This window comes from Ceratotherium simum, chromosome X (genome assembly GCF_057802395.1).
Source record: "Ceratotherium simum simum isolate JZ-2026a chromosome X, ASM5780239v1, whole genome shotgun sequence".
NCBI classification, from domain to species: domain Eukaryota; kingdom Metazoa; phylum Chordata; class Mammalia; order Perissodactyla; family Rhinocerotidae; genus Ceratotherium; species Ceratotherium simum.
In genome coordinates this window covers 84657093-84667387 of record NC_141940.1, presented here as the reverse complement: position 1 = coordinate 84667387, position 10295 = coordinate 84657093, and the positions used below count along the sequence as shown (strand labels likewise).

Sequence of the window (10295 nt, the reverse complement as noted above, 5' to 3'; positions counted from 1 at the left end):
CAAGGATAGAGGCCTGCCCCACGTTAAGCCTTTGGACCCTAGTCGGGAGCTGTATCCCACCCGCCCCATGAGGGACTGTGGCTAGGTTCCCCCACTGACTTATTCTGCATCACCCAGGGAGGCACAAGCCAGCACAATGCCTAGAACACAGAAAACGCTTCTAACGCTCCCTGTTATAACGGTGACCACTGCAGGGAGGTAAATTTCAGCTAAGGAAGACTTCTTCCCGAGTCCAAGACTGCAGCGAGTCGTGGGGTTTTCATCATGACTTTGCCCTCCCAGCTCTTGGGGGCCAGCTTGGAATGGTCCATCTGCATCTGCATCGACCAGCTGTTTCCCGTTCGCACCACCGAGGGACGCGCGCGCGACGGAACTGAGAGGCGCAGAGGTAGGACCGTCCACTCCGGGAGGTACCATTGGGGAGGGGGCGTCCGTTTTGGAACAATCCATTGTGTGTGTGACAACACTGAGGGTCTGCTTACACGGCGTGGGGCATCAACCACAGGTCCCAGTGGAGGCACTAATGGCGCCGTCGGGTCCATCCCCACTCCCACCACTCCTTTCTCCCGGCGCACTGAAGCCCGAGTGCACACTGGGTCTGAGGCTGCAGGCTTCATTTTCACTTCTCCAACTTCACCCCTCCGTTTCTACATGGTTGCATCCAGCTGAGGACCACAACAGGGCGAGCGATTGGCTCCCGGGTATGGGGGCGGAGTCAGAAACCGTACTGGGCGGTGATTGGTCACGGCGAGATCGCCGGATTAAGCACTTCCGGGACGCAGAGTGGCACCGGATGGACCCTTGTTGTTCCTGCCTCCCTCTTCGGCTAGCCAGTTACCCTTGGCCGTTTGTCTGGGACAGGCACGACGATGGCACAGCTGGAGCTCAAGGTGAGGGCGGGTGGGTGTGGGGGGTGGCTTTTCAGAGTGTAGAATTTTTCTCCGAGTTGGACTCCTCACCAACTGACTGTCCCGAAGGGGCTGAAGATGCTGCCCCGGTCAGTGGCGAGGTTTGGCCCAATCGCTGGCCTGAATTCAGCCAGAGTCCAGCGCTGGATGCGCGGGGTGACGGTGCTGTCTTCGCGTGAGCTTTTCAGTCTTGTTTAACCCTAACTCACTCAGAAGCCTAGTCAGGCGCGTTTGGCACCGCACCATCAGTGCTACAGATGCATTCAATTAATGTCCAGGGAGAGGTCTCTGAACTAGTTTGGTGTCTCTACATAGGAAGTAAAGTGTGTCAGGCAGTTTGGGGATGCGTATCGCTAGGTATGACATCTCAGGTGCTGTTTGGGTACATTTGATCTGTCTGAGCCTTTGGGGGGGATTGTGAGTGAGTAGGATATTTTATCTGAGTGGATTTGGTGCGACACGGTGTAAGGTCTCTTAGGCTTTGTGTGCCTGTAAATCTGAGTGTGCATTTTCTGAGCTTTTGGGCGTTTGTGTCCCGGGGCACGAGATCTCTATGTAGGCCTCTGCACCCCAGGGTAGGAGGTCTCTGAGCCGTATGTCATTCTGGGTCCCAAGTTGTGAAGTCTCTGAGCTGCCTGGGTGTGGGGTAGGCTTTATCTTAAGGTGTGAAGTATTTGAGCTGTTTGAGGATCTGTGCTCAGGTCATAGGTTCTCTGATTTGTCTGGAGATTTTATCTTAAGGTTATGTGCTGTTTCTGAGCTGTTTGAACTTTCTGTTTTTGTGGTCTTTGTATTAGGTTGGGAGGTGTCTGAGTGGTTTGAGGGTCTGTCTCTAGGATGAGAGGTATCTGAGCAGTTTTAATTGGTTTCCTAGGGTGGGGACTTTGGTATGTTGGGGAGGTCTTTGTCACAGTATGTATGGTCTCTGTTCTATTTGGGGGTCTGTGACTCAAGTTGTAAGCTCTCTGTGCAGAGATGTTTGGAATCTGTTTTAGGTTTTGTGTTCAGTGATCAGTTTTTGGTGTCTGTGGGTATCTGAGCTGTTTGGGGTCTGTGTTTCAGGAGTAAAATTTCTTACGTTTTTGGTTGTGAGGTCTTTGTCCGGGAACTGAGGATTTGGGAATCTGGCAGATATGATGCCAAAGCCTGGAGCCCCAAGTCCTGGTTGTGTGTTGTTGGGCAAGTCGCTTGTCTCCTGGAGCCTCAGTATGTATCATAGTTAATGAAATGGGCCCAGTGCCCATCCGGGAGTGTACCTGTGCATCTTAGCAATGTGCGTAAGCCATCCTTCCACAAGAGTTTTCTGAGCACCTGCTCAGTGCCCGAGTACTGTTCTAGGAGTTAGTGATAAAACACAGGACAAAACTGACAAATGTCTCTGATTTCATGGAGTTGGTCAGTAAATATATAGCACATGGAGGGTGGCAAGCGCTATGTAGAAAGATAAGGCAAGGTCAATGGAAAGAGTATGTGGGAAGGAGGATGTTGTTATTTTATTCAGGCTGATCAAGGAAGGTCTTCCTGAAAAGGTGATGATTGAGCAAAGACCTGGAGGAAGTGAGGGAACAGGCCGTGGATTACCTGAGGGAAGAGCACTTCAGGCAGAAGGAACAGCAGGTGCAACAGTCCTGAGGGGAAATCCACTTGGTGTGTTCCTGGACGTCAAGAAGTCCAGTGATGGTGGTAAAGCCCTCATCCCTGGGTTTCACACATAGCGCTCATTGAACGGCGTTTGGTGTTACTATTTTTATTTCTCCCACAACCTGTGAGGGAGGTGGGGTCATCCCCATTTTAGGGATGAAGGACCTGAGGCTCCAAGGCCTTGCACCTTCTCTCCTGCTCTCATGTGAAATTGCTAAAAGAGGAGTGAAACTTTCTACTCGATCATAGAGACAGAGGGCTTGAGTGTCAAGGCTGCAGGGAGGACACCATCCACACTGAATGTCAGCCAGCCTGCCACTATAAATTATAATATGGGAACCATGGCCATCATAACGTTTCTACTCTTGATCGAGGGCAGGGCTTTAGGAATGAGAAAGAACTGGGGCAGAGGAGAGAGGCAGGAAGGGGAAGCTGGAGAGCAGTGAGAAAAAACACACCGGCTTCATAATATTGCCTGGATTTGGCCCAGTTCACCTTAATTAACTGATCCTATTAAGATATATTCACCCTTTTCCCCTTCCCTGCCCGTTCTTTCACCTCCCTTCTCTTTTTTGCCTGAGCAGTTCAGTCCTAAAGCCATTAGGTGCTGCAGAGCAAGGCAAGTGTATGTGTGTTGGGGCATCCCAACTTGGGGAGTCAGAGCCCAGGCACAGTGAGGAGGACATCCATCCATGGGGACAGCCTGCCCATGGTGGTAAGGAGCCCAAGGTGGTAAGGAGGGTCCCTGGGCGTCGGTGGGGGAGAGGGCTAACTGGCTCAGGGATTCAAGCCTGAGTGGGGTGTGAAGGTTAGAGGCACAGGATGGTTGGCACAGCATGTGATGAGGGACTCTGTGTGGGGAAAGGATGGCTTATATACACTGGCATTCATCAACTCAGTAAATGTATAAGGATAATGGGAGCCGTGTCTCGTACTTTTGGAAAAGGGAGTTTCAAATATGAGAAGGAGGAAAACTACAACAAAATCGGAGGTTTATACTGGAATTGGAGGTCTCCACGTGAACTCAGTTTTCAGAATCTATGTGTGCATATATGGATAGATAGATATAGATGTACGTATGTGTGTTTGAGTGTGTACATATATATATTCCAAAGTTTTGGAGACAGTACCGTCCCAATAGCAATAAGTACACCTAGCCCCCAGATCTTGGCTTCTAAATACCATCCCCCACTAAATGATGGGCTCCCAGGCTGGGGGAGGGAAAGGATAAATAAGCCTGCCTCAACTTGTGGTGTCAGTAATAAGGGAAAGTTCAAGGAATGGTGGGGAGATGTCAGAAGGACACAAGAAATAACTTGAAGGGGCTGCCACTGGATAAACTGGGGGCTCTTTTATTTGTTTGTTCCAGCTTTATTGAGATATTATTGACATATAACATAAGTAAGTTTAAGGTATACAACGCGATAAATTGATACACTCTACAGTTGGCTCCCCGTATCCGTGGGTTCCGCATCCGCACATTCGACCAACCACGGATCCTGTACTACTATGTTTAGGATCCGAGAATGTGGAACCCTCGGATAGTGAGGGCCAACTAAGGGACTGAGCCTCCGTGGATTTTGGTATCCGCGGGGGTCCTGGAACCAATCCCCCGCGGATACCGAGGGACAACTGTATACTGTGAAATGATTGCCACAATAAGGTTAGTTAACACTCTGTCCCCTCACATAATTACCATTTTTTTGTGTTGGTGACATTTAAGATCTACTCTCAACAACATTCAGTATATAACACAGTATTGTCAATTATAGTCACCATGCTACTATACATTAGATCCCCAGAACTTATTCATCTTGTAGCTGGAAGTTTGTACCCTTTGACCAACATTTCCCCCAGCTCCCTGGCAACCACCATGCTAATCTCTCTTTCTATGAGTTAGGCTTTGTTAGATTCCACATGGAAGTGAGAACACAGACTATTTGTCTTTTTCTGTCTGACTTATTTCACTTAGCATAAAGCCTTCAAGGTTCATCCATGTTGTTGCGAAAGGCAGGATTTTCTTCTTTTTTATGGTTGAATAACATTCCATTGTATGTATGTATACACCACATTTTCTTTATCCATTCATCCATCCATGGACACCTAGGTTGTTTCCATATCTTGGCTGTAGCTGAGCTATAAGTCTTAAAATCGGTGTTAACTTCTTCAATTTTGTTTTTCTTTTTCAAAATCATTTGGCTATTCTAACCACATAAATTTTATAATCAGTCAGTCTATATCTATAAAACATCCTGCTGGGATTTTTAAATTGGAATTGTCTGAAATTGATGGATCCATTTGGGGACTAGTGACATCTTAATTATATTGAATTTATCAACCCATAAACACAGTATGTGTCTCCATATATTTAGGTCTTCTTTTATTTCTTTCCTCGGCTTTTTGTGGTTTTGAGCATACAGATCCTGCATATGTTTTGCTAGGTCTTTTTTTGGAAGCTATTGCAAATTGTATGTATTTTTTTTTTTTTTGTCTTGTAATTGTTCATTGATAGTATATAGAAATATGCCTGATTTTTTTTTTAAGATTTTATTTATTTATTTATTTTCCCCCCAAAGCCCCAGCAGATAGTTGCATGTCATAGCTGCACATCCTTCCAGTTGCTGTAAGTGGGACGCGGCCCCAGCATGGCCAGAGAAGCAGTGCGTCGGTGCGCGCCCGGATCCGAACCCGGGCCGCCAGCAGCGGAGCGCGCACACTTAACCGCCAAGCCACAGGGCCGGCCCTGCTTGATTTTTTTTGTGTTGAGCTTGTATCCTGCAACATTGCTGAGCTCACTTATTATAGGAGGTTTTTTTTAGTAGATTTCATGGGATTTTCTATGTAGATAATGTCATCTATGAATTGGAGCAGTTTTATTTCCTCCTTCCCAATCTGTAAGCCATTTCTTTTTCTTGCCTTACTAGAGTGGCTAGGACTTCCAGTACAATGTTGAATAGCAGGGGTGAGAGTGGCTATCCTCCTGACCTCATTCCTGATCTTAGAAAGAGAGCATTAGTCTTTCTCCGTTAAATAGGATGGAAGGTGTAGGTACTTTTGTAGATGCTCTATGTCAGACTAAGAAAGCTCCCTTCTACTCCTGAATGTTTTTATCATGAATGGCTGTTGAATTTTGTCAAATGCTTTTTCTGCATCAATTGATATGATGATCGTGTGGTTCTTTTTCTTTGGTATGCCTACTTATTGATTGATTTTTGAATACTTCACCAGCTTTGCATCTCTGGGATGAACCCCACTTGGTCATGGTGTAATATTATTCTTTTTATATATTATTGAATTTGATTTGTTAATGCTGTCTTTGTCTGATTTTGGTATCGGGGTAATGCTAATCTGATAGAGTGATTCAAGAAGCGTTCCCTCTCTTCGATTTCCTTGAAGAGTTGTGTAGAATTGCTGTTGTTTCTTCTTAAATGTTTGGTAGGATTTCCCGGGGAAGACCATAGGGGCCCGGAGATTTCTGAAGTTTTCCAATGGCAAATTTGATTTTTTGATAGATATATATCTATTCAGATTATCTGTTTATTTTTGGTTGGGCTTTAATAGTTTGTGTCTTTCAAGCAATTGTTCCATTTTGTCTAAGTTGCCAAACGTGGGAACGTAGAGTTATTTGTAGAATCCTTTTAATTTCTCTGGAGTCTGTAACCTATTTTATTCCTGATATTGGGAAGTTGTGTCTTTTCTTATCTTTCTTTCTTTCTTTCTTTTTTTTTTTTTTTGGTCAGTCTGGGTAGTTTATGAATTATATTGACCTTTTCAAAGAACCAGCTTTTGGTTTCATTGATTTTCTCTATTCTTCTTCTGATTTCTGCTCCAATCTCTATGTCCCTTATTCTGCTTGCTTTGAGTTTGTCTTGATTTTCTTTTTCTAGTTTCTTAAGGTGGAAGCTTTTATAATTGATTGGGTCCTTTATTCTTTCTGAGACAAGTGTTTGATGCTGGACATTTACTGCTAAGAATTGCTTTAGCTGCATCCTGCAAATTTTGATATATTGTATTTTCATTTTTATTCAGTTCAAAATATTTTCTAATTTCCCTTGAGTCTTGCTCTTTGACCCATGGGTTATTTAGAAGTGTATAGTTTAATTTCCTCGTGTTTGGAGATTTTCCTCTTAACTGCTTCTTACTTATTGGTGGCTTTTCCCTTTTGGTCAGACAACGTTCTTTGTGTGATTTCAACTATATTTACATGTGGTAAGACTTACATTGGTGAGACTTATGACCCGGTATATGGTCTACCTTGGTGAAACTTCCATATGTACTTGAAACGAATGTATATTCCGCTGTCGTCATGTGGAGGGTTCTATATTTGTCAGTTATATCCAGGTTGTTCATGGTGCCATTCAGTTCATAGACATATTGCTCATTTTCTCTTAATTAGATCTATATATTACTGAGAGAGTGTTGAAGTCTCCAAGTGTAATTGTAGAGTTCTTTTTCCTTTCTGTTCTGTCTGACTTGGTTATATATTTTGAAGCTTTATTGTTGAGTGCTGTGCAGAAAAGAGTTAACATAGCAGGCCTGAGACTACTATCCTTAGAAAGGCCAGCTTGTTGGCCCTTACCTTGCATCTGGGAACTTGGATTTCGGGAGGTTTCCCACCATTCCCTACCTGAGAAGGGTGGTTTACTCTTCCTAAAGTGTTTGTCCAAACAGTATGTTTTATGCTAAACACCTGCTTTCCTTCTGGAGATCTGAAGTCTTGGGACATGCTAGGCAGACAGTGCCTATGTGACCAGCCCCCAGTAAAAACCTTGGGACCTGAGTTTCTCATGAGCTTCCCTGGTAGACAACATTTCAAATATCTGTCATAATTCATTGCTGGAGGGACAAATTGTGTGACTCTACTGGGCAAGGACTCTTGGAGGCTTGCACTGGTTTCCTCCGGGTTTTGCCCAGGGCACCTCTCCCCCTGGCTGATTTGGCTTTGAATCCTTTTGCTGTGGTAAATCTTAGCCATGAGGATGACTATAAGCAGAGTCCTTGGAGCCTTCCTAGGGATTCATCCTAGGGTGAAAGTGAGGGTGGTCTTGGGATATCTGAAACAGTAGTGGCTGCCATGGGGTTCACTAGCAAGACCCTGACTTTCACCTGAAATAAGGTGAAAGCCTTGTTGGAGTAAAGGAAGGATGAAGGGGCAGGCACGGTGAACCTTCTGTGCCTCGGTGACTATGGATGTACTCGTAATATGAAACAGCACCTGAGCTGCTGTCTGTTGTGACAGGTAAATGTTACTTACAGAATTTACAGATAAATGATCCAATTTCAGGATAGTTAAGCTCACTGCATCCCTTGGCTGCTTTTGCCGTGCTGAATGATATGAGGGGGAAGAAGTGCAGCCAGCTCATGACTTGGGTGTTTGTTCTTTCCTCCCAGTGCGGGGGAAAAAGGATCCAGACGTTCCCAAAGGTGACCTTTGGGTCAGCCAAAAATGTGAAAAGTTTAACTTGCTCTCTCCTCCAAGTGGGAGGAAACAAATCAGTTCCCTGGGCTGGAGCAAAGCTTTAAATAAGCTAGAGGCAAAGAAGGGGAAAAAACACTCTAGCCTTTTCTTCAACGTGGCTGCTGCTGCTGCTGCTGCTGCTGATACAGCCCCTCCCAGCATTCCAGCCGGTATCTCCCCCAGGCGGCTGTAATGGTAACCCTGTAAGTGTCAGTTGAGTGCTAAGCGGTTGAATAAACTTTCAACAAAAGGGGAAAAAAGGGGGAATTTTTTTAAATGGCTTTGTATTTTGTGGCTGTTGCCTCTGGGTGTGTGAGGAAATTGATGTTAGATGTTAGGCAGTGTAACTATTCAACACAGCTGCCCCAGGAAGGGATTGATCTTTTCCAGTCTGCTCACTGGATAAATGATAGAGACAAAGGGGACAGGAGGTTATGTAAGCCCATTTTGAAAATTTTTTAAAATTCAGGATTTCATCCTGACCAGTTCCTAAACATGATGTGTCTTTGTAGTTAGATTATAGAACATATTCTTCTATGAAAATTCTTTAGTCCCTCTTGCATACAACCCTACCAGACAAAAGGTTCGGAGGAGAGTAGGGGATAACTTTAAACATGTAAATTTTGATTTCAGAATTGTATACACTGATATTGTAACAATGGAAAAAACACAAACCTGGCACCTGGGGAGAGGCGGACGGAGCGAGGACATTAATGATCTTGTTTGTCCAAACTGTTCCTGGAAACGTTCTGTTTTTCCTAAAGAAGTATTTCCCATGCAGCCTTTCCAAGCTGCTGTGAGCACTTTGAATACAAACTAACTGCTGAGCCTCCAGTCACACCTGACAGAGCTCTGACTATGGGACAGCAGGTGTGGCCTCAGCTCCTGGACTTTGCATGCAGAAAAAAAAAAAAAGCCCATGCCATGTGGGATCTAAAATCCCAAAAGGTCATACAGGCCCGTACAGCCCTGAGTGTATGGGGCATGGGGAAGGTCATATTTTCATTAGCATAATGAATATTCAACTCTCCTTGTAGGGTTATCGTGAGGCCTAAAGGTACTGCCGGGGTTTCATCATCATGTGCTCATACGGAAAAGGTCATCTCCTGTTGCCACCTCCATCCACCAGACACAGAGAGAATGGATTTGAGATAAACAGAAGCCTTCAGGGAGAAGGCCAGTGGAGTCCTGTTGTCTTCTCAAAAGATCCACTGCCCTGCCCTTGATTGGACTCTCATGCTGTGTCCATTATGTTCTGTCTTCCTGTGTGCTTTCTGGTTGGTCTTCTCAACTGTGTGTCTGTCCTGGGAAGAGTCAGTACGTTGGGGACAGTCTTGCTATCCAACGGATTTAATAAAGTTCCTGAGAGTTTCCTAGGCAGAGTTAAAAATCACAGATTCTAGGGCACTATCTTGGCCACACTAAATGAGACTCACTGGATGTGGATCACGGAATGTGCATTTTTTTAAAAGTTCCTGGGTTCCGACTCACATGGACAACTTGTCTGGGAGCTACTGGACCAGGGGAATAGTCTTATTTTCCCTGCTCCCAGGCTTCTCTCTCCATTGTGAGAGTGTAGAAGTGACATCGGGTTGGTGCTTTGTCTGAGTCACAAACCCAAGACCCTCGGGCTAGGAGACTGACATGCTGTCTGCTATATTATGGAGGCTCTCACATCATCGTTTCCACAAAGTATTCTGATTCCAATCCTGTCAAGCCTCGATCTAAAAGATTTCTATTGAAATCAAATTTCTATTTATTCTGCAGTTCCATGCTGTAAAATCAATTTGTGTTATATGTTAGCTGTTATTCTACATATTTTGCAGTAGCCATGGGATCTTACCCTTGATTGAATAAATACACAACACAGTGAGTTTTCCACAGTGCCTGCAGACCTGTGGCTCCACCACTTACTGCTGGGTGACACTGAGCAAGTTACTTAGCATCTCTGTGCCTCATTTCTCCATTAGTAAAATGAAAACACTAGTTAGTAGTAAATTTAGCTACTTCGTGGGACAGTTTAGAGCACCGACTATGTTAAGACACGTAAAGCTGTCAGGACGGTGCCTGGCATATGATAAGTTCCCAGTCAATTCTAGTTGTTGTTGTTACTTTTGTTAATATTGTTGCTGTTGCCACATTTTCCTGGAGCATGTTCCAGAGAGAGAGTGTCAAGACTACCTTTGACTGACTGGATGGACTTTGCACGATCACTTCAGCTCTTCAGGGACTCAAGAACTGAGTGTATGGGGCATGGGGAAGGTCATATTTTTATTAGCATAATGAAT

At 44.8% G+C, this 10295-nt stretch overlaps 1 protein-coding gene across 7 annotated transcripts in view; it reads left to right on the top strand.

Annotated features, from left to right (window-relative positions):
* Window positions 1-772: 772 nt before the first annotated feature.
* FAM156A (family with sequence similarity 156 member A) overlaps window positions 773-10295 on the top strand; it is a 55807-nt gene continuing 46284 nt past the window's right edge. For 3 of the 7 annotated variants that reach the window (XR_015550357.1, XR_015550356.1, XM_087426470.1), the window contains exons 1-2: window positions 773-890; window positions 9045-9183. The gene's annotated coding sequence lies outside the window, so the exon portion shown is untranslated. Of the gene's footprint in view, window positions 891-9044; window positions 9285-10295 lie in introns of all 7 variants that reach the window. The other 4 variants (XR_015550361.1, XR_015550360.1, XR_015550359.1 and 1 more) reach the window with 2 other exon arrangements.